The sequence below is a fragment of the Hyperolius riggenbachi genome, chromosome 4 (genome assembly GCF_040937935.1).
Source record: "Hyperolius riggenbachi isolate aHypRig1 chromosome 4, aHypRig1.pri, whole genome shotgun sequence".
Classification (NCBI taxonomy): Eukaryota; Metazoa; Chordata; class Amphibia; order Anura; family Hyperoliidae; genus Hyperolius; species Hyperolius riggenbachi.
In genome coordinates, this window is record NC_090649.1 from 360,338,244 (window position 1) to 360,355,284 (window position 17,041).

The following is a 17,041-nucleotide window of genomic DNA, read 5'->3' on the forward strand; positions in this document are numbered from 1 at the left end:
GATACATTTTTGCTGCTATTATTATACTTGCAAAGAAACCCCAGAAGGCTGGGGCAATCAAAAATTGGAAATACAACTCAGTTTTCTTTCTCTCCACGGAAATCTTTAGTAAAAGGCGAAAGATTTGTACGTTCTGAAGAGAAAACAGAGCATAACCCAATGTAAGGCTATTCTCTCGGGTGGCTCCAGGGTCAGTCGAAACAACTGTGGGTGATCTGAGATTGATTAGCCAGTGATATCTAAAAAAAAAAGGTTGGCAGAAGATTCTAGGTTAGGGCTGTAGGCTAAAGCATAAACTCAGTAAATTGCAGATTATAAACACATTTATGAACAGCTGACTCTGTCACAAGAGTCAAACTTACCACACTGGCGGCAGGCTGCTTTGCATATATTCAAATGAGCACCCGCCAAACCAGGTTCCACGCTCAACGTGATACATTTTTGCTGCTATTATTATACTTGCAAAGAAACCCCAGAAGGCTGGGGCAATCAAAAATTGGAAATACAACTCAGTTTTCTTTCTCTCCACGGAAATCTTTAGTAAAAGGCGAAAGATTTGTACGTTCTGAAGAGAAAACAGAGCATAACCCAATGTATGGCTATTCTCTCGGGTGGCTCCAGGGTCAGTCGAAACAACTGTGGGTGATCTGAGATTGATTAGCCAGTGATATCTAAAAAAAAAAAGGTTGGCAGAAGATTCTAGGTTAGGGCTGTAGGCTAAAGCATAAACTCAGTAAATTGCAGATTATAAACACATTTATGAACAGCTGACTCTGTCACAAGAGTAAAACTTACCACACTGGCGGCAGGCTCCTTTGCATATATTCAAATGAGCACCCGCCAAACCAGGTTCCACGCTCAACGTGATACATTTTTGCTGCTATTATTATACTTGCAAAGAAACCCCAGAAGGCTGGGGCAATCAAAAATTGGAAATACAACTCAGTTTTCTTTCTCTCCACGGAAATCTTTAGTAAAAGGCGAAAGATTTGTACGTTCTGAAGAGAAAACAGAGCATAACCCAATGTAAGGCTATTCTCTCGGGTGGCTCCAGGGTCAGTCGAAACAACTGTGGGTGATCTGAGATTGATTAGCCAGTGATATCTAAAAAAAAAAAGGTTGGCAGAAGATTCTAGGTTAGGGCTGTAGGCTAAAGCATAAACTCAGTAAATTGCAGATTATAAACACATTTATGAACAGCTGACTCTGTCACAAGAGTAAAACTTACCACACTGGCGGCAGGCTCCTTTGCATATATTCAAATGAGCACCCGCCAAACCAGGTTCCACGCTCAACGTGATACATTTTTGCTGCTATTATTATACTTGCAAAGAAACCCCAGAAGGCTGGGGCAATCAAAAATTGGAAATACAACTCAGTTTTCTTTCTCTCCACGGAAATCTTTAGTAAAAGGCGAAAGATTTGTACGTTCTGAAGAGAAAACAGAGCATAACCCAATGTATGGCTATTCTCTCGGGTGGCTCCAGGGTCAGTCGAAACAACTGTGGGTGATCTGAGATTGATTAGCCAGTGATATCTAAAAAAAAAAAGGTTGGCAGAAGATTCTAGGTTAGGGCTGTAGGCTAAAGCATAAACTCAGTAAATTGCAGATTATAAACACATTTATGAACAGCTGACTCTGTCACAAGAGTAAAACTTACCACACTGGCGGCAGGCTCCTTTGCATATATTCAAATGAGCACCCGCCAAACCAGGTTCCACGCTCAACGTGATACATTTTTGCTGCTATTATTATACTTGCAAAGAAACCCCAGAAGGCTGGGGCAATCAAAAATTGGAAATACAACTCAGTTTTCTTTCTCTCCACGGAAATCTTTAGTAAAAGGCGAAAGATTTGTACGTTCTGAAGAGAAAACAGAGCATAACCCAATGTAAGGCTATTCTCTCGGGTGGCTCCAGGGTCAGTCGAAACAACTGTGGGTGATCTGAGATTGATTAGCCAGTGATATCTAAAAAAAAAAAGGTTGGCAGAAGATTCTAGGTTAGGGCTGTAGGCTAAAGCATAAACTCAGTAAATTGCAGATTATAAACACATTTATGAACAGCTGACTCTGTCACAAGAGTCAAACTTACCACACTGGCGGCAGGCTCCTTTGCATATATTCAAATGAGCACCCGCCAAACCAGGTTCCACGCTCACTCAACGTGATACATTTTTGCTGCTATTATTATACTTGCAAAGAAACCCCAGAAGGCTGGGGCAATCAAAAATTGGAAATACAACTCAGTTTTCTTTCTCTCCACGGAAATCTTTAGTAAAAGGCAAAAGATTTGTACGTTCTGAAGAGCAAACCGAGCATAACCCAATGTAAGGCTATTCTCTCGGGTGGCTCCAGGAGCAGTCGAAACAACTGTGGGTGATCTGAGATTGATTAGCCAGTGATATCTAAAAAAAAAAGGTTGGCAGAAGATTCTAGGTTAGGGCTGTAGGCTAAAGCATAAACTCAGTAAATTGCAGATTATAAACACATTTATGAACAGCTGACTCTGTCACAAGAGTCAAACTTACCACACTGGCGGCAGGCTCCTTTGCATATATTCAAATGAGCACCCGCCAAACCAGGTTCCACGCTCAACGTGATACATTTTTGCTGCTATTATTATACTTGCAAAGAAACCCCAGAAGGCTGGGGCAATCAAAAATTGGAAATACAACTGTTTTCTTTCTCTCCACGGAAATCTTTAGTAAAAGGCGAAAGATTTGTACGTTCTGAAGAGAAAACAGAGCATAACCCAATGTAAGGCTATTCTCTCGGGTGGCTCCAGGGTCAGTCGAAACAACTGTGGGTGATCTGAGATTGATTAGCCAGTGATATCTAAAAAAAAAAGGTTGGCAGAAGATTCTAGGTTAGGGCTGTAGGCTAAAGCATAAACTCAGTAAATTGCAGATTATAAACACATTTATGAACAGCTGACTCTGTCACAAGAGTCAAACTTACCACACTGGCGGCAGGCTCCTTTGCATATATTCAAATGAGCACCCGCCAAACCAGGTTCCACGCTCAATGTGATACATATTTGCTGCTATTATTATACTTGCAAAGAAACCCCAGAAGGCTGGGGCAATCAAAAATTGGAAATACAACTCAGTTTTCTTTCTCTCCACGGAAATCTTTAGTAAAAGGCGAAAGATTTGTACGTTCTGAAGAGAAAACAGAGCATAACCCAATGTAAGGCTATTCTCTCGGGTGGCTCCAGGGTCAGTCGAAACAACTGTGGGTGATCTGAGATTGATTAGCCAGTGATATCTAAAAAAAAAAAAGGTTGGCAGAAGATTCTAGGTTAGGGCTGTAGGCTAAAGCATAAACTCAGTAAATTGCAGATTATAAACACATTTATGAACAGCTGACTCTGTCACAAGAGTCAAACTTACCACACTGGCGGCAGGCTCCTTTGCATATATTCAAATGAGCACCCGCCAAACCAGGTTCCACGCTCAACGTGATACATTTTTGCTGCTATTATTATACTTGCAAAGAAACCCCAGAAGGCTGGGGCAATCAAAAATTGGAAATACAACTCAGTTTTCTTTCTCTCCACGGAAATCTTTAGTAAAAGGCGAAAGATTTGTACGTTGTGAAGAGAAAACAGAGCATAACCCAATGTAAGGCTATTCTCTCGGGTGGCTCCAGGGTCAGTCGAAACAACTGTGGGTGATCTGAGATTGATTAGCCAGTGATATCTAAAAAAAAAAGGTTGGCAGAAGATTCTAGGTTAGGGCTGTAGGCTAAAGCATAAACTCAGTAAATTGCAGATTATAAACACATTTATGAACAGCTGACTCTGTCACAAGAGTCAAACTTACCACACTGGCGGCAGGCTCCTTTGCATATATTCAAATGAGCACCCGCCAAACCAGGTTCCACGCTCAACGAGATACATTTTTGCTGCTATTATTATACTTGTAAAGAAACCCCAGAAGGCTGGGGCAATCAAAAATTGGAAATACAACTCAGTTTTCTTTCTCTCCACAGAAATCTTTAGTAAAAGGCGAAAGATTTGTACGTTCTGAAGAGAAAACAGAGCATAACCCAATGTAAGGCTATTCTCTCGGGTGGCTCCAGGGTCAGTCGAAACAACTGTGGGTGATCTGAGATTGATTAGCCAGTGATATCTAAAAAAAAAAGGTTGGCAGAAGATTCTAGGTTAGGGCTGTAGGCTAAAGCATAAACTCAGTAAATTGCAGATTATAAACACATTTATGAACAGCTGACTCTGTCACAAGAGTCAAACTTACCACACTGGCGGCAGGCTCCTTTGCATATATTCAAATGAGCACCCGCCAAACCAGGTTCCACGCTCAACGTGATACATTTTTGCTGCTATTATTATACTTGCAAAGAAACCCCAGAAGGCTGGGGCAATCAAAAATTGGAAATACAACTCAGTTTTCTTTCTCTCCACGGAAATCTTTAGTAAAAGGCGAAAGATTTGTACGTTCTGAAGAGAAAACAGAGCATAACCCAATGTAAGGCTATTCTCTCGGGTGGCTCCAGGGTCAGTCGAAACAACTGTGGGTGATCTGAGATTGATTAGCCAGTGATATCTAAAAAAAAAAGGTTGGCAGAAGATTCTAGGTTAGGGCTGTAGGCTAAAGCATAAACTCAGTAAATTGCAGATTATAAACACATTTATGAACAGCTGACTCTGTCACAAGAGTCAAACTTACCACACTGGCGGCAGGCTCCTTTGCATATATTCAAATGAGCACCCGCCAAACCAGGTTCCACGCTCAACGTGATACATTTTTGCTGCTATTATTATACTTGCAAAGAAACCCCAGAAGGCTGGGGCAATCAAAAATTGGAAATACAACTCAGTTTTCTTTCTCTCCACGGAAATCTTTAGTAAAAGGCGAAAGATTTGTACGTTCTGAAGAGAAAACAGAGCATAACCCAATGTAAGGCTATTCTCTCGGGTGGCTCCAGGGTCAGTCGAAACAACTGTGGGTGATCTGAGATTGATTAGCCAGTGATATCTAAAAAAAAAAGGTTGGCAGAAGATTCTAGGTTAGGGCTGTAGGCTAAAGCATAAACTCAGTAAATTGCAGATTATAAACACATTTATGAACAGCTGACTCTGTCACAAGAGTCAAACTTACCACACTGGCGGCAGGCTCCTTTGCATATATTCAAATGAGCACCCGCCAAACCAGGTTCCACGCTCAACGTGATACATTTTTGCTGCTATTATTATACTTGCAAAGAAACCCCAGAAGGCTGGGGCAATCAAAAATTGGAAATACAACTCAGTTTTCTTTCTCTCCACAGAAATCTTTAGTAAAAGGCGAAAGATTTGTACGTTCTGAAGAGAAAACAGAGCATAACCCAATGTAAGGCTATTCTCTCGGGTGGCTCCAGGGTCAGTCGAAACAACTGTGGGTGATCTGAGATTGATTAGCCAGTGATATCTAAAAAAAAAAGGTTGGCAGAAGATTCTAGGATAGGGCTGTAGGCTAAAGCATAAACTCAGTAAATTGCAGATTATAAACACATTTATGAACAGCTGACTCTGTCACAAGAGTCAAACTTACCACACTGGCGGCAGGCTCCTTTGCATATATTCAAATGAGCACCCGCCAAACCAGGTTCCACGCTCAACGTGATACATTTTTGCTGCTATTATTATACTTGCAAAGAAACCCCAGAAGGCTGGGGCAATCAAAAATTGGAAATACAACTCAGTTTTCTTTCTCTCCACGGAAATCTTTAGTAAAAGGCGAAAGATTTGTACGTTCTGAAGAGAAAACAGAGCATAACCCAATGTAAGGCTATTCTCTCGGGTGGCTCCAGGGTCAGTCGAAACAACTGTGGGTGATCTGAGATTGATTAGCCAGTGATATCTAAAAAAAAAAGGTTGGCAGAAGATTCTAGGTTAGGGCTGTAGGCTAAAGCATAAACTCAGTAAATTGCAGATTATAAACACATTTATGAACAGCTGACTCTGTCACAAGAGTCAAACTTACCACACTGGCGGCAGGCTCCTTTGCATATATTCAAATGAGCACCCGCCAAACCAGGTTCCACGCTCAACGTGATACATTTTTGCTGCTATTATTATACTTGCAAAGAAACCCCAGAAGGCTGGGGCAATCAAAAATTGGAAATACAACTCAGTTTTCTTTCTCTCCACGGAAATCTTTAGTAAAAGGCGAAAGATTTGTACGTTCTGAAGAGAAAACAGAGCATAACCCAATGTAAGGCTATTCTCTCGGGTGGCTCCAGGGTCAGTCGAAACAACTGTGGGTGATCTGAGATTGATTAGCCAGTGATATCTAAAAAAAAAAAGGTTGGCAGAAGATTCTAGGTTAGGGCTGTAGGCTAAAGCATAAACTCAGTAAATTGCAGATTATAAACACATTTATGAACAGCTGACTCTGTCACAAGAGTCAAACTTACCACACTGGCGGCAGGCTCCTTTGCATATGTTCAAATGAGCACCCGCCAAACCAGGTTCCACGCTCAACGTGATACATTTTTGCTGCTATTATTATACTTGCAAAGAAACCCCAGAAGGCTGGGACAATCAAAAATTGGAAATACAACTCAGTTTTCTTTCTCTCCACGGAAATCTTTAGTAAAAGGCGAAAGATCTGTACGTTCTGAAGAGAAAACAGAGCATAACCCAATGTAAGGCTATTCTCTCGGGTGACTCCAGGGTCAGTCGAAACAACTGTGGGTGATCTGAGATTGATTAGCTAGTGATATCTAAAAAAAAAAGGTTGGCAGAAGATTCTAGGTTAGGGCTGTAGGCTAAAGCATAAACTCAGTAAATTGCAGATTAAAAACACATTTATGAACAGCTGACTCTGTCACAAGAGTCAAACTTACCACACTGGCGGCAGGCTCCTTTGCATATATTCAAATGAGCACCCGCCAAACCAGGTTCCACGCTCAACGTGATACATTTTTGCTGCTATTATTATACTTGCAAAGAAACCCCAGAAGGCTGGGGCAATCAAAAATTGGAAATACAACTCAGTTTTCTTTCTCTCCACGGAAATCTTTAGTAAAAGGCGAAAGATTTGTACGTTCTGAAGAGAAAACAGAGCATAACCCAATGTAAGGCTATTCTCTCGGGTGGCTCCAGGGTCAGTCGAAACAACTGTGGGTGATCTGAGATTGATTAGCCAGTGATATCTAAAAAAAAAAGGGTGGCAGAAGATTCTAGGTTAGGGCTGTAGGCTAAAGCATAAACTCAGTAAATTGCAGATTATAAACACATTTATGAACAGCTGACTCTGTCACAAGAGTCAAACTTACCACACTGGCGGCAGGCTCCTTTGCATATATTCAAATGAGCACCCGCCAAACCAGGTTCCACGCTCAACGTGATACATTTTTGCTGCTATTATTATACTTGCAAAGAAACCCCAGAAGGCTGGGGCAATCAAAAATTGGAAATACAACTCAGTTTTCTTTCTCTCCACGGAAATCTTTAGTAAAAAGCGAAAGACTTGTACGTTCTGAAGAGAAAACAGAGCATAACCCAATGTAAGGCTATTCTCTCGGGTGGCTCCAGGGTCAGTCGAAACAACTGTGGGTGATCTGAGATTGATTAGCCAGTGATATCTAAAAAAAAAAGGTTGGCAGAAGATTCTAGGTTAGGGCTGTAGGCTAAAGCATAAACTCAGTAAATTGCAGATTATAAACACATTTATGAACAGCTGACTCTGTCACAAGAGTCAAACTTACCACACTGGCGGCAGGCTCCTTTGCATATATTCAAATGAGCACCCGCCAAACCAGGTTCCACGCTCAACGTGATACATTTTTGCTGCTATTATTATACTTGCAAAGAAACCCCAGAAGGCTGGGGCAATCAAAAATTGGAAATACAACTCAGTTTTCTTTTTCTCCACGGAAATCTTTAGTAAAAGGCGAAAGATTTGTACGTTCTGAAGAGAAAACAGAGCATAACCCAATGTAAGGCTATTCTCTCGGGTGGCTCCAGGGTCAGTCGAAACAACTGTGGGTGATCTGAGATTGATTAGCTAGTGATATCTAAAAAAAAAAAGGTTGGCAGAAGATTCTAGGTTAGGGCTGTAGGCTAAAGCATAAACTCAGTAAATTGCAGATTATAAACACATTTATGAACAGCTGACTCTGTCACAAGAGTCAAACTTACCACACTGGCGGCAGGCTCCTTTGCATATATTCAAATGAGCACCCGCCAAACCAGGTTCCACGCTCAACGTGATACATTTTTGCTGCTATTATTATACTTGCAAAGAAACCCCAGAAGGCTGGGGCAATCAAAAATTGGAAATACAACTCAGTTTTCTTTCTCTCCACGGAAATCTTTAGTAAAAGGCGAAAGATTTGTACGTTCTGAAGAGAAAACAGAGCATAACCCAATGTAAGGCTATTCTCTCGGGTGGCTCCAGGGTCAGTCGAAACAACTGTGGGTGATCTGAGATTGATTAGCCAGTGATATCTAAAAAAAAAAGGTTGGCAGAAGATTCTAGGTTAGGGCTGTAGGCTAAAGCATAAACTCAGTAAATTGCAGATTATAAACACATTTATGAACAGCTGACTCTGTCACAAGAGTCAAACTTACCACACTGGCGGCAGGCTCCTTTGCATATATTCAAATGAGCACCCGCCAAACCAGGTTCCACGCTCAACGTGATACATTTTTGCTGCTATTATTATACTTGCAAAGAAACCCCAGAAGGCTGGGGCAATCAAAAATTGGAAATACAACTCAGTTTTCTTTCTCTCCACGGAAATCTTTAGTAAAAGGCGAAAGATTTGTACGTTCTGAAGAGAAAACAGAGCATAACCCAATGTAAGGCTATTCTCTCGGGTGGCTCCAGGGTCAGTCGAAACAACTGTGGGTGATCTGAGATTGATTAGCCAGTGATATCTAAAAAAAAAAGGTTGGCAGAAGATTCTAGGTTAGGGCTGTAGGCTAAAGCATAAACTCAGTAAATTGCAGATTATAAACACATTTATGAACAGCTGACTCTGTCACAAGAGTCAAACTTACCACACTGGCGGCAGGCTCCTTTGCATATATTCAGATGAGCACCCACCAAAGCAGGTTCCACGCTCAACGTGATACATTTTTGCTGCTATTATTATACTTGCAAAGAAACCCCAGAAGGCTGGGGCAATCAAAAATTGGAAATACAACTCAGTTTTCTTTCTCTCCACGGAAATCTTTAGTAAAAGGCGAAAGATTTGTACGTTCTGAAGAGAAAACAGAGCATAACCCAATGTAAGGCTATTCTCTCGGGTGGCTCCAGGGTCAGTCGAAACAACTGTGGGTGATCTGAGATTGATTAGCCAGTGATATCTAAAAAAAAAAGGTTGGCAGAAGATTCTAGGTTAGGGCTGTAGGCTAAAGCATAAACTCAGTAAATTGCAGATTATAAACACATTTATGAACAGCTGACTCTGTCACAAGAGTCAAACTTACCACACTGGCGGCAGGCTCCTTTGCATATATTCAAATGAGCACCCGCCAAACCAGGTTCCACGCTCAACGTGATACATTTTTGCTGCTATTATTATACTTGCAAAGAAACCCCAGAAGGCTGGGGCAATCAAAAATTGGAAATACAACTCAGTTTTCTTTCTCTCCACGGAAATCTTTAGTAAAAGGCGAAAGATTTGTACGTTCTGAAGAGAAAACAGAGCATAACCCAATGTAAGGCTATTCTCTCGGGTGGCTCCAGGGTCAGTCGAAACAACTGTGGGTGATCTGAGATTGATTAGCCAGTGATATCTAAAAAAAAAAGGTTGGCAGAAGATTCTTGGTTAGGGCTGTAGGCTAAAGCATAAACTCAGTAAATTGCAGATTATAAACACATTTATGAACAGCTGACTCTGTCTCAAGAGTCAAACTTACCACACTGGCGGCAGGCTCCTTTGCATATATTCAAATGAGCACCCGCCAAACCAGGTTCCACGCTCAACGTGATACATTTTTGCTGCTATTATTATACTTGCAAAGAAACCCCAGAAGGCTGGGGCAATCAAAAATTGGAAATACAACTCAGTTTTCTTTCTCTCCACGGAAATCTTTAGTAAAAGGCGAAAGATTTGTACGTTCTGAAGAGAAAACAGAGCATAACCCAATGTAAGGCTATTCTCTCGGGTGGCTCCAGGGTCAGTCGAAACAACTGTGGGTGATCTGAGATTGATTAGCCAGTGATATCTAAAAAAAAAAGGTTGGCAGAAGATTCTAGGTTAGGGCTGTAGGCTAAAGCATAAACTCAGTAAATTGCAGATTATAAACACATTTATGAACAGCTGACTCTGTCACAAGAGTCAAACTTACCACACTGGCGGCAGGCTCCTTTGCATATATTCAAATGAGCACCCGCCAAACCAGGTTCCACGCTCAACGTGATACATTTTTGCTGCTATTATTATACTTGCAAAGAAACCCCAGAAGGCTGGGGCAATCAAAAATTGGAAATACAACTCAGTTTTCTTTCTCTCCACGGAAATCTTTAGTAAAAGGCGAAAGATTTGTACGTTCTGAAGAGAAAACAGAGCATAACCCAATGTAAGGCTATTCTCTCGGGTGGCTCCAGGGTCAGTCGAAACAACTGTGGGTGATCTGAGATTGATTAGCCAGTGATATCTAAAAAAAAAAGGTTGGCAGAAGATTCTAGGATAGGGCTGTAGGCTAAAGCATAAACTCAGTAAATTGCAGATTATAAACACATTTATGAACAGCTGACTCTGTCACAAGAGTCAAACTTACCACACTGGCGGCAGGCTCCTTTGCATATATTCAAATGAGCACCCGCCAAACCAGGTTCCACGCTCAACGTGATACATTTTTGCTGCTATTATTATACTTGCAAAGAAACCCCAGAAGGCTGGGGCAATCAAAAATTGGAAATACAACTCAGTTTTCTTTCTCTCCACGGAAATCTTTAGTAAAAGGCGAAAGATTTGTACGTTCTGAAGAGAAAACAGAGCATAACCCAATGTAAGGCTATTCTCTCGGGTGGCTCCAGGGTCAGTCGAAACAACTGTGGGTGATCTGAGATTGATTAGCCAGTGATATCTAAAAAAAAAAGGTTGGCAGAAGATTCTAGGTTAGGGCTGTAGGCTAAAGCATAAACTCAGTAAATTGCAGATTATAAACACATTTATGAACAGCTGACTCTGTCACAAGAGTCAAACTTACCACACTGGCGGCAGGCTCCTTTGCATATATTCAAATGAGCACCCGCCAAACCAGGTTCCACGCTCAACGTGATACATATTTGCTGCTATTATTATACTTGCAAAGAAACCCCAGAAGGCTGGGGCAATCAAAAATTGGAAATACAACTCAGTTTTCTTTCTCTCCACGGAAATCTTTAGTAAAAGGCGAAAGATTTGTACGTTCTGAAGAGAAAACAGAGCATAACCCAATGTAAGGCTATTCTCTCGGGTGGCTCCAGGGTCAGTCGAAACAACTGTGGGTGATCTGAGATTGATTAGCCAGTGATATCTAAAAAAAAAAGGTTGGCAGAAGATTCTAGGTTAGGGCTGTAGGCTAAAGCATAAACTCAGTAAATTGCAGATTATAAACACATTTATGAACAGCTGACTCTGTCACAAGAGTCAAACTTACCACACTGGCGGCAGGCTCCTTTGCATATATTCAAATGAGCACCCGCCAAACCAGGTTCCACGCTCAACGTGATACATTTTTGCTGCTATTATTATACTTGCAAAGAAACCCCAGAAGGCTGGGGCAATCAAAAATTGGAAATACAACTGTTTTCTTTCTCTCCACGGAAATCTTTAGTAAAAGGCGAAAGATTTGTACGTTCTGAAGAGAAAACAGAGCATAACCCAATGTAAGGCTATTCTCTCGGGTGGCTCCAGGGTCAGTCGAAACAACTGTGGGTGATCTGAGATTGATTAGCCAGTGATATCTAAAAAAAAAAGGTTGGCAGAAGATTCTAGGTTAGGGCTGTAGGCTAAAGCATAAACTCAGTAAATTGCAGATTATAAACACATTTATGAACAGCTGACTCTGTCACAAGAGTCAAACTTACCACACTGGCGGCAGGCTCCTTTGCATATATTCAAATGAGCACCCGCCAAACCAGGTTCCACGCTCAACGTGATACATTTTTGCTGCTATTATTATACTTGCAAAGAAACCCCAGAAGGCTGGGGCAATCAAAAATTGGAAATACAACTCAGTTTTCTTTCTCTCCACGGAAATCTTTAGTAAAAGGCGAAAGATTTGTACGTTCTGAAGAGAAAACAGAGCATAACCCAATGTAAGGCTATTCTCTCGGGTGGCTCCAGGGTCAGTCGAAACAACTGTGGGTGATCTGAGATTGATTAGCCAGTGATATCTAAAAAAAAAAGGTTGGCAGAAGATTCTAGGTTAGGGCTGTAGGCTAAAGCATAAACTCAGTAAATTGCAGATTATAAACACATTTATGAACAGCTGACTCTGTCACAAGAGTCAAACTTACCACACTGGCGGCAGGCTCCTTTGCATATATTCAAATGAGCACCCGCCAAACCAGGTTCCACGCTCAACGTGATACATTTTTGCTGCTATTATTATACTTGCAAAGAAACCCCAGAAGGCTGGGGCAATCAAAAATTGGAAATACAACTGTTTTCTTTCTCTCCACGGAAATCTTTAGTAAAAGGCGAAAGATTTGTACGTTCTGAAGAGAAAACAGAGCATAACCCAATGTAAGGCTATTCTCTCGGGTGGCTCCAGGGTCAGTCGAAACAACTGTGGGTGATCTGAGATTGATTAGCCAGTGATATCTAAAAAAAAAAGGTTGGCAGAAGATTCTAGGTTAGGGCTGTAGGCTAAAGCATAAACTCAGTAAATTGCAGATTATAAACACATTTATGAACAGCTGACTCTGTCACAAGAGTCAAACTTACCACACTGGCGGCAGGCTCCTTTGCATATATTCAAATGAGCACCCGCCAAACCAGGTTCCACGCTCAACGTGATACATTTTTGCTGCTATTATTATACTTGCAAAGAAACCCCAGAAGGCTGGGGCAATCAAAAATTGGAAATACAACTCAGTTTTCTTTCTCTCCACGGAAATCTTTAGTAAAAGGCGAAAGATTTGTACGTTCTGAAGAGAAAACAGAGCATAACCCAATGTAAGGCTATTCTCTCGGGTGGCTCCAGGGTCAGTCGAAACAACTGTGGGTGATCTGAGATTGATTAGCCAGTGATATCTAAAAAAAAAAGGTTGGCAGAAGATTCTAGGTTAGGGCTGTAGGCTAAAGCATAAACTCAGTAAATTGCAGATTATAAACACATTTATGAACAGCTGACTCTGTCACAAGAGTCAAACTTACCACACTGGCGGCAGGCTCCTTTGCATATATTCAAATGAGCACCCGCCAAACCAGGTTCCACGCTCAACGTGATACATTTTTGCTGCTATTATTATACTTGCAAAGAAACCCCAGAAGGCTGGGGCAATCAAAAATTGGAAATACAACTCAGTTTTCTTTCTCTCCACGGAAATCTTTAGTAAAAGGCGAAAGATTTGTACGTTCTGAAGAGAAAACAGAGCATAACCCAATGTAAGGCTATTCTCTCGGGTGGCTCCAGGGTCAGTCGAAACAACTGTGGGTGATCTGAGATTGATTAGCCAGTGATATCTAAAAAAAAAAAGGTTGGCAGAAGATTCTAGGTTAGGGCTGTAGGCTAAAGCATAAACTCAGTAAATTGCAGATTATAAACACATTTATGAACAGCTGACTCTGTCACAAGAGTCAAACTTACCACACTGGCGGCAGGCTCCTTTGCATATATTCAAATGAGCACCCGCCAAACCAGGTTCCACGCTCAACGTGATACATTTTTGCTGCTATTATTATACTTGCAAAGAAACCCCAGAAGGCTGGGGCAATCAAAAATTGGAAATACAACTCAGTTTTCTTTCTCTCCACGGAAATCTTTAGTAAAAGGCGAAAGATTTGTACGTTCTGAAGAGAAAACAGAGCATAACCCAATGTAAGGCTATTCTCTCGGGTGGCTCCAGGGTCAGTCGAAACAACTGTGGGTGATCTGAGATTGATTAGCCAGTGATATCTAAAAAAAAAAGGTTGGCAGAAGATTCTTGGTTAGGGCTGTAGGCTAAAGCATAAACTCAGTAAATTGCAGATTATAAACACATTTATGAACAGCTGACTCTGTCTCAAGAGTCAAACTTACCACACTGGCGGCAGGCTCCTTTGCATATATTCAAATGAGCACCCGCCAAACCAGGTTCCACGCTCAACGTGATACATTTTTGCTGCTATTATTATACTTGCAAAGAAACCCCAGAAGGCTGGGGCAATCAAAAATTGGAAATACAACTCAGTTTTCTTTCTCTCCACGGAAATCTTTAGTAAAAGGCGAAAGATTTGTACGTTCTGAAGAGAAAACAGAGCATAACCCAATGTAAGGCTATTCTCTCGGGTGGCTCCAGGGTCAGTCGAAACAACTGTGGGTGATCTGAGATTAATTAGCCAGTGATATCTAAAAAAAAAAGGTTGGCAGAAGATTCTAGGTTAGGGCTGTAGGCTAAAGCATAAACTCAGTAAATTGCAGATTATAAACACATTTATGAACAGCTGACTCTGTCACAAGAGTCAAACTTACCACACTGGCGGCAGGCTCCTTTGCATATATTCAAATGAGCACCCGCCAAACCAGGTTCCACGCTCAACGTGATACATATTTGCTGCTATTATTATACTTGCAAAGAAACCCCAGAAGGCTGGGGCAATCAAAAATTGGAAATACAACTCAGTTTTCTTTCTCTCCACGGAAATCTTTAGTAAAAGGCGAAAGATTTGTACGTTCTGAAGAGAAAACAGAGCATAACCCAATGTAAGGCTATTCTCTCGGGTGGCTCCAGGGTCAGTCGAAACAACTGTGGGTGATCTGAGATTGATTAGCCAGTGATATCTAAAAAAAAAAAAGGTTGGCAGAAGATTCTAGGTTAGGGCTGTAGGCTAAAGCATAAACTCAGTAAATTGCAGATTATAAACACATTTATGAACAGCTGACTCTGTCACAAGAGTCAAACTTACCACACTGGCGGCAGGCTCCTTTGCATATATTCAAATGAGCACCCGCCAAACCAGGTTCCACGCTCAACGTGATACATTTTTGCTGCTATTATTATACTTGCAAAGAAACCCCAGAAGGCTGGGGCAATCAAAAATTGGAAATACAACTCAGTTTTCTTTCTCTCCACGGAAATCTTCAGTAAAAGGCGAAAGATTTGTACGTTCTGAAGAGAAAACAGAGCATAACCCAATGTAAGGCTATTCTCTCGGGTGGCTCCAGGGTCAGTCGAAACAACTGTGGGTGATCTGAGATTGATTAGCCAGTGATATCTAAAAAAAAAAGGTTGGCAGAAGATTCTAGGTTAGGGCTGTAGGCTAAAGCATAAACTCAGTAAATTGCAGATTATAAACACATTTATGAACAGCTGACTCTGTCACAAGAGTCAAACTTACCACACTGGCGGCAGGCTCCTTTGCATATATTCAAATGAGCACCCGCCAAACCAGGTTCCACGCTCAACGTGATACATTTTTGCTGCTATTATTATACTTGCAAAGAAACCCCAGAAGGCTGGGGCAATCAAAAATTGGAAATACAACTCAGTTTTCTTTCTCTCCACGGAAATCTTTAGTAAAAGGCGAAAGATTTGTACGTTCTGAAGAGAAAACAGAGCATAACCCAATGTAAGGCTATTCTCTCGGGTGGCTCCAGGGTCAGTCGAATCAACTGTGGGTGATCTGAGATTGATTAGCCAGTGATATCTAAAAAAAAAAGGTTGGCAGAAGATTCTAGGTTAGGGCTGTAGGCTAAAGCATAAACTCAGTAAATTGCAGATTATAAACACATTTATGAACAGCTGACTCTGTCACAAGAGTCAAACTTACCACACTGGCGGCAGGCTCCTTTGCATATATTCAAATGAGCACCCGCCAAACCAGGTTCCACGCTCAACGTGATACATTTTTGCTGCTATTATTATACTTGCAAAGAAACCCCAGAAGGCTGGGGCAATCAAAAATTGGAAATACAACTGTTTTCTTTCTCTCCACGGAAATCTTTAGTAAAAGGCGAAAGATTTGTACGTTCTGAAGAGAAAACAGAGCATAACCCAATGTAAGGCTATTCTCTCGGGTGGCTCCAGGGTCAGTCGAAACAACTGTGGGTGATCTGAGATTGATTAGCCAGTGATATCTAAAAAAAAAAGGTTGGCAGAAGATTCTAGGTTAGGGCTGTAGGCTAAAGCATAAACTCAGTAAATTGCAGATTATAAACACATTTATGAACAGCTGACTCTGTCACAAGAGTCAAACTTACCACACTGGCGGCAGGCTCCTTTGCATATATTCAAATGAGCACCCGCCAAACCAGGTTCCACGCTCAACGTGATACATATTTGCTGCTATTATTATACTTGCAAAGAAACCCCAGAAGGCTGGGGCAATCAAAAATTGGAAATACAACTGTTTTCTTTCTCTCCACGGAAATCTTTAGTAAAAGGCGAAAGATTTGTACGTTCTGAAGAGAAAACAGAGCATAACCCAATGTAAGGCTATTCTCTCGGGTGGCTCCAGGGTCAGTCGAAACAACTGTGGGTGATCTGAGATTGATTAGCCAGTGATATCTAAAAAAAGAAGGTTGGCAGAAGATTCTAGGTTAGGGCTGTAGGCTAAAGCATAAACTCAGTAAATTGCAGATTATAAACACATTTATGAACAGCTGACTCTGTCACAAGAGTCAAACTTACCACACTGGCGGCAGGCTCCTTTGCATATATTCAAATGAGCACCCGCCAAACCAGGTTCCACGCTCAACGTGATACATATTTGCTGCTATTATTATACTTGCAAAGAAACCCCAGAAGGCTGGGGCAATCAAAAATTGGAAATACAACTCAGTTTTCTTTCTCTCCACGGAAATCTTTAGTAAAAGGCAAAAGATTTGTACGTTCTGAAGAGAAAACAGAGCATAACCCAACGTAAGGCTATTCTCTCGGGTGGCTCCA

At 41.3% G+C, this 17,041-nt stretch overlaps 40 non-coding genes across 40 annotated transcripts; all 40 read right to left on the bottom strand.

Moving 5' to 3' along the window:
• Positions 1–36: 36 nt before the first annotated feature.
• On the bottom strand, positions 37–153 carry LOC137505927 (U5 spliceosomal RNA). Its single transcript, XR_011020444.1, has one exon. It is a non-coding gene; the product is annotated as a U5 spliceosomal RNA (small nuclear RNA).
• A 315-nt stretch (positions 154–468) lies between these two features.
• On the bottom strand, positions 469–585 carry LOC137505928 (U5 spliceosomal RNA). Its single transcript, XR_011020445.1, has one exon. It is a non-coding gene; the product is annotated as a U5 spliceosomal RNA (small nuclear RNA).
• Positions 586–901: 316 nt separating this feature from the next.
• LOC137505929 (U5 spliceosomal RNA) lies at positions 902–1,018 on the bottom strand. The gene has a single exon (XR_011020446.1). It is a non-coding gene; the product is annotated as a U5 spliceosomal RNA (small nuclear RNA).
• Positions 1,019–1,334: 316 nt separating this feature from the next.
• On the bottom strand, positions 1,335–1,451 carry LOC137505930 (U5 spliceosomal RNA). Its single transcript, XR_011020447.1, has one exon. It is a non-coding gene; the product is annotated as a U5 spliceosomal RNA (small nuclear RNA).
• A 316-nt stretch (positions 1,452–1,767) lies between these two features.
• LOC137505931 (U5 spliceosomal RNA) lies at positions 1,768–1,884 on the bottom strand. Its single transcript, XR_011020448.1, has one exon. It is a non-coding gene; the product is annotated as a U5 spliceosomal RNA (small nuclear RNA).
• A 320-nt stretch (positions 1,885–2,204) lies between these two features.
• Positions 2,205–2,321, bottom strand: LOC137505356 (U5 spliceosomal RNA). The gene has a single exon (XR_011019974.1). It is a non-coding gene; the product is annotated as a U5 spliceosomal RNA (small nuclear RNA).
• Positions 2,322–2,636: 315 nt separating this feature from the next.
• On the bottom strand, positions 2,637–2,751 carry LOC137505413 (U5 spliceosomal RNA). Its single transcript, XR_011020029.1, has one exon. It is a non-coding gene; the product is annotated as a U5 spliceosomal RNA (small nuclear RNA).
• A 315-nt stretch (positions 2,752–3,066) lies between these two features.
• On the bottom strand, positions 3,067–3,183 carry LOC137505932 (U5 spliceosomal RNA). Its single transcript, XR_011020449.1, has one exon. It is a non-coding gene; the product is annotated as a U5 spliceosomal RNA (small nuclear RNA).
• Positions 3,184–3,500: 317 nt separating this feature from the next.
• Positions 3,501–3,617, bottom strand: LOC137505260 (U5 spliceosomal RNA). Its single transcript, XR_011019881.1, has one exon. It is a non-coding gene; the product is annotated as a U5 spliceosomal RNA (small nuclear RNA).
• A 315-nt stretch (positions 3,618–3,932) lies between these two features.
• Positions 3,933–4,049, bottom strand: LOC137505347 (U5 spliceosomal RNA). Its single transcript, XR_011019965.1, has one exon. It is a non-coding gene; the product is annotated as a U5 spliceosomal RNA (small nuclear RNA).
• A 315-nt stretch (positions 4,050–4,364) lies between these two features.
• LOC137505934 (U5 spliceosomal RNA) lies at positions 4,365–4,481 on the bottom strand. Its single transcript, XR_011020451.1, has one exon. It is a non-coding gene; the product is annotated as a U5 spliceosomal RNA (small nuclear RNA).
• A 315-nt stretch (positions 4,482–4,796) lies between these two features.
• Positions 4,797–4,913, bottom strand: LOC137505935 (U5 spliceosomal RNA). Its single transcript, XR_011020452.1, has one exon. It is a non-coding gene; the product is annotated as a U5 spliceosomal RNA (small nuclear RNA).
• Positions 4,914–5,228: 315 nt separating this feature from the next.
• On the bottom strand, positions 5,229–5,345 carry LOC137505348 (U5 spliceosomal RNA). Its single transcript, XR_011019966.1, has one exon. It is a non-coding gene; the product is annotated as a U5 spliceosomal RNA (small nuclear RNA).
• Positions 5,346–5,660: 315 nt separating this feature from the next.
• On the bottom strand, positions 5,661–5,777 carry LOC137505936 (U5 spliceosomal RNA). Its single transcript, XR_011020453.1, has one exon. It is a non-coding gene; the product is annotated as a U5 spliceosomal RNA (small nuclear RNA).
• A 315-nt stretch (positions 5,778–6,092) lies between these two features.
• LOC137505937 (U5 spliceosomal RNA) lies at positions 6,093–6,209 on the bottom strand. The gene has a single exon (XR_011020454.1). It is a non-coding gene; the product is annotated as a U5 spliceosomal RNA (small nuclear RNA).
• A 316-nt stretch (positions 6,210–6,525) lies between these two features.
• Positions 6,526–6,642, bottom strand: LOC137505359 (U5 spliceosomal RNA). The gene has a single exon (XR_011019977.1). It is a non-coding gene; the product is annotated as a U5 spliceosomal RNA (small nuclear RNA).
• Positions 6,643–6,957: 315 nt separating this feature from the next.
• LOC137505938 (U5 spliceosomal RNA) lies at positions 6,958–7,074 on the bottom strand. The gene has a single exon (XR_011020455.1). It is a non-coding gene; the product is annotated as a U5 spliceosomal RNA (small nuclear RNA).
• Positions 7,075–7,389: 315 nt separating this feature from the next.
• LOC137505423 (U5 spliceosomal RNA) lies at positions 7,390–7,506 on the bottom strand. Its single transcript, XR_011020038.1, has one exon. It is a non-coding gene; the product is annotated as a U5 spliceosomal RNA (small nuclear RNA).
• A 315-nt stretch (positions 7,507–7,821) lies between these two features.
• On the bottom strand, positions 7,822–7,938 carry LOC137505383 (U5 spliceosomal RNA). The gene has a single exon (XR_011020000.1). It is a non-coding gene; the product is annotated as a U5 spliceosomal RNA (small nuclear RNA).
• Positions 7,939–8,254: 316 nt separating this feature from the next.
• On the bottom strand, positions 8,255–8,371 carry LOC137504882 (U5 spliceosomal RNA). Its single transcript, XR_011019508.1, has one exon. It is a non-coding gene; the product is annotated as a U5 spliceosomal RNA (small nuclear RNA).
• A 315-nt stretch (positions 8,372–8,686) lies between these two features.
• LOC137504883 (U5 spliceosomal RNA) lies at positions 8,687–8,803 on the bottom strand. Its single transcript, XR_011019509.1, has one exon. It is a non-coding gene; the product is annotated as a U5 spliceosomal RNA (small nuclear RNA).
• Positions 8,804–9,118: 315 nt separating this feature from the next.
• On the bottom strand, positions 9,119–9,235 carry LOC137504884 (U5 spliceosomal RNA). The gene has a single exon (XR_011019510.1). It is a non-coding gene; the product is annotated as a U5 spliceosomal RNA (small nuclear RNA).
• A 315-nt stretch (positions 9,236–9,550) lies between these two features.
• On the bottom strand, positions 9,551–9,667 carry LOC137504885 (U5 spliceosomal RNA). The gene has a single exon (XR_011019511.1). It is a non-coding gene; the product is annotated as a U5 spliceosomal RNA (small nuclear RNA).
• A 315-nt stretch (positions 9,668–9,982) lies between these two features.
• Positions 9,983–10,099, bottom strand: LOC137504887 (U5 spliceosomal RNA). The gene has a single exon (XR_011019512.1). It is a non-coding gene; the product is annotated as a U5 spliceosomal RNA (small nuclear RNA).
• A 315-nt stretch (positions 10,100–10,414) lies between these two features.
• On the bottom strand, positions 10,415–10,531 carry LOC137504889 (U5 spliceosomal RNA). The gene has a single exon (XR_011019514.1). It is a non-coding gene; the product is annotated as a U5 spliceosomal RNA (small nuclear RNA).
• A 315-nt stretch (positions 10,532–10,846) lies between these two features.
• On the bottom strand, positions 10,847–10,963 carry LOC137504890 (U5 spliceosomal RNA). The gene has a single exon (XR_011019515.1). It is a non-coding gene; the product is annotated as a U5 spliceosomal RNA (small nuclear RNA).
• A 315-nt stretch (positions 10,964–11,278) lies between these two features.
• On the bottom strand, positions 11,279–11,395 carry LOC137504891 (U5 spliceosomal RNA). The gene has a single exon (XR_011019517.1). It is a non-coding gene; the product is annotated as a U5 spliceosomal RNA (small nuclear RNA).
• A 315-nt stretch (positions 11,396–11,710) lies between these two features.
• On the bottom strand, positions 11,711–11,825 carry LOC137505414 (U5 spliceosomal RNA). The gene has a single exon (XR_011020030.1). It is a non-coding gene; the product is annotated as a U5 spliceosomal RNA (small nuclear RNA).
• A 315-nt stretch (positions 11,826–12,140) lies between these two features.
• LOC137504892 (U5 spliceosomal RNA) lies at positions 12,141–12,257 on the bottom strand. The gene has a single exon (XR_011019518.1). It is a non-coding gene; the product is annotated as a U5 spliceosomal RNA (small nuclear RNA).
• A 315-nt stretch (positions 12,258–12,572) lies between these two features.
• LOC137505416 (U5 spliceosomal RNA) lies at positions 12,573–12,687 on the bottom strand. Its single transcript, XR_011020031.1, has one exon. It is a non-coding gene; the product is annotated as a U5 spliceosomal RNA (small nuclear RNA).
• Positions 12,688–13,002: 315 nt separating this feature from the next.
• On the bottom strand, positions 13,003–13,119 carry LOC137504893 (U5 spliceosomal RNA). The gene has a single exon (XR_011019519.1). It is a non-coding gene; the product is annotated as a U5 spliceosomal RNA (small nuclear RNA).
• Positions 13,120–13,434: 315 nt separating this feature from the next.
• On the bottom strand, positions 13,435–13,551 carry LOC137504894 (U5 spliceosomal RNA). Its single transcript, XR_011019520.1, has one exon. It is a non-coding gene; the product is annotated as a U5 spliceosomal RNA (small nuclear RNA).
• Positions 13,552–13,867: 316 nt separating this feature from the next.
• LOC137504895 (U5 spliceosomal RNA) lies at positions 13,868–13,984 on the bottom strand. Its single transcript, XR_011019521.1, has one exon. It is a non-coding gene; the product is annotated as a U5 spliceosomal RNA (small nuclear RNA).
• Positions 13,985–14,299: 315 nt separating this feature from the next.
• LOC137504896 (U5 spliceosomal RNA) lies at positions 14,300–14,416 on the bottom strand. The gene has a single exon (XR_011019523.1). It is a non-coding gene; the product is annotated as a U5 spliceosomal RNA (small nuclear RNA).
• A 315-nt stretch (positions 14,417–14,731) lies between these two features.
• On the bottom strand, positions 14,732–14,848 carry LOC137504897 (U5 spliceosomal RNA). Its single transcript, XR_011019524.1, has one exon. It is a non-coding gene; the product is annotated as a U5 spliceosomal RNA (small nuclear RNA).
• A 317-nt stretch (positions 14,849–15,165) lies between these two features.
• On the bottom strand, positions 15,166–15,282 carry LOC137505371 (U5 spliceosomal RNA). The gene has a single exon (XR_011019989.1). It is a non-coding gene; the product is annotated as a U5 spliceosomal RNA (small nuclear RNA).
• Positions 15,283–15,597: 315 nt separating this feature from the next.
• LOC137504898 (U5 spliceosomal RNA) lies at positions 15,598–15,714 on the bottom strand. The gene has a single exon (XR_011019525.1). It is a non-coding gene; the product is annotated as a U5 spliceosomal RNA (small nuclear RNA).
• A 315-nt stretch (positions 15,715–16,029) lies between these two features.
• LOC137505417 (U5 spliceosomal RNA) lies at positions 16,030–16,144 on the bottom strand. The gene has a single exon (XR_011020032.1). It is a non-coding gene; the product is annotated as a U5 spliceosomal RNA (small nuclear RNA).
• Positions 16,145–16,459: 315 nt separating this feature from the next.
• LOC137505418 (U5 spliceosomal RNA) lies at positions 16,460–16,574 on the bottom strand. Its single transcript, XR_011020033.1, has one exon. It is a non-coding gene; the product is annotated as a U5 spliceosomal RNA (small nuclear RNA).
• Positions 16,575–16,889: 315 nt separating this feature from the next.
• Positions 16,890–17,006, bottom strand: LOC137505256 (U5 spliceosomal RNA). The gene has a single exon (XR_011019877.1). It is a non-coding gene; the product is annotated as a U5 spliceosomal RNA (small nuclear RNA).
• Positions 17,007–17,041: the final 35 nt, after the last annotated feature.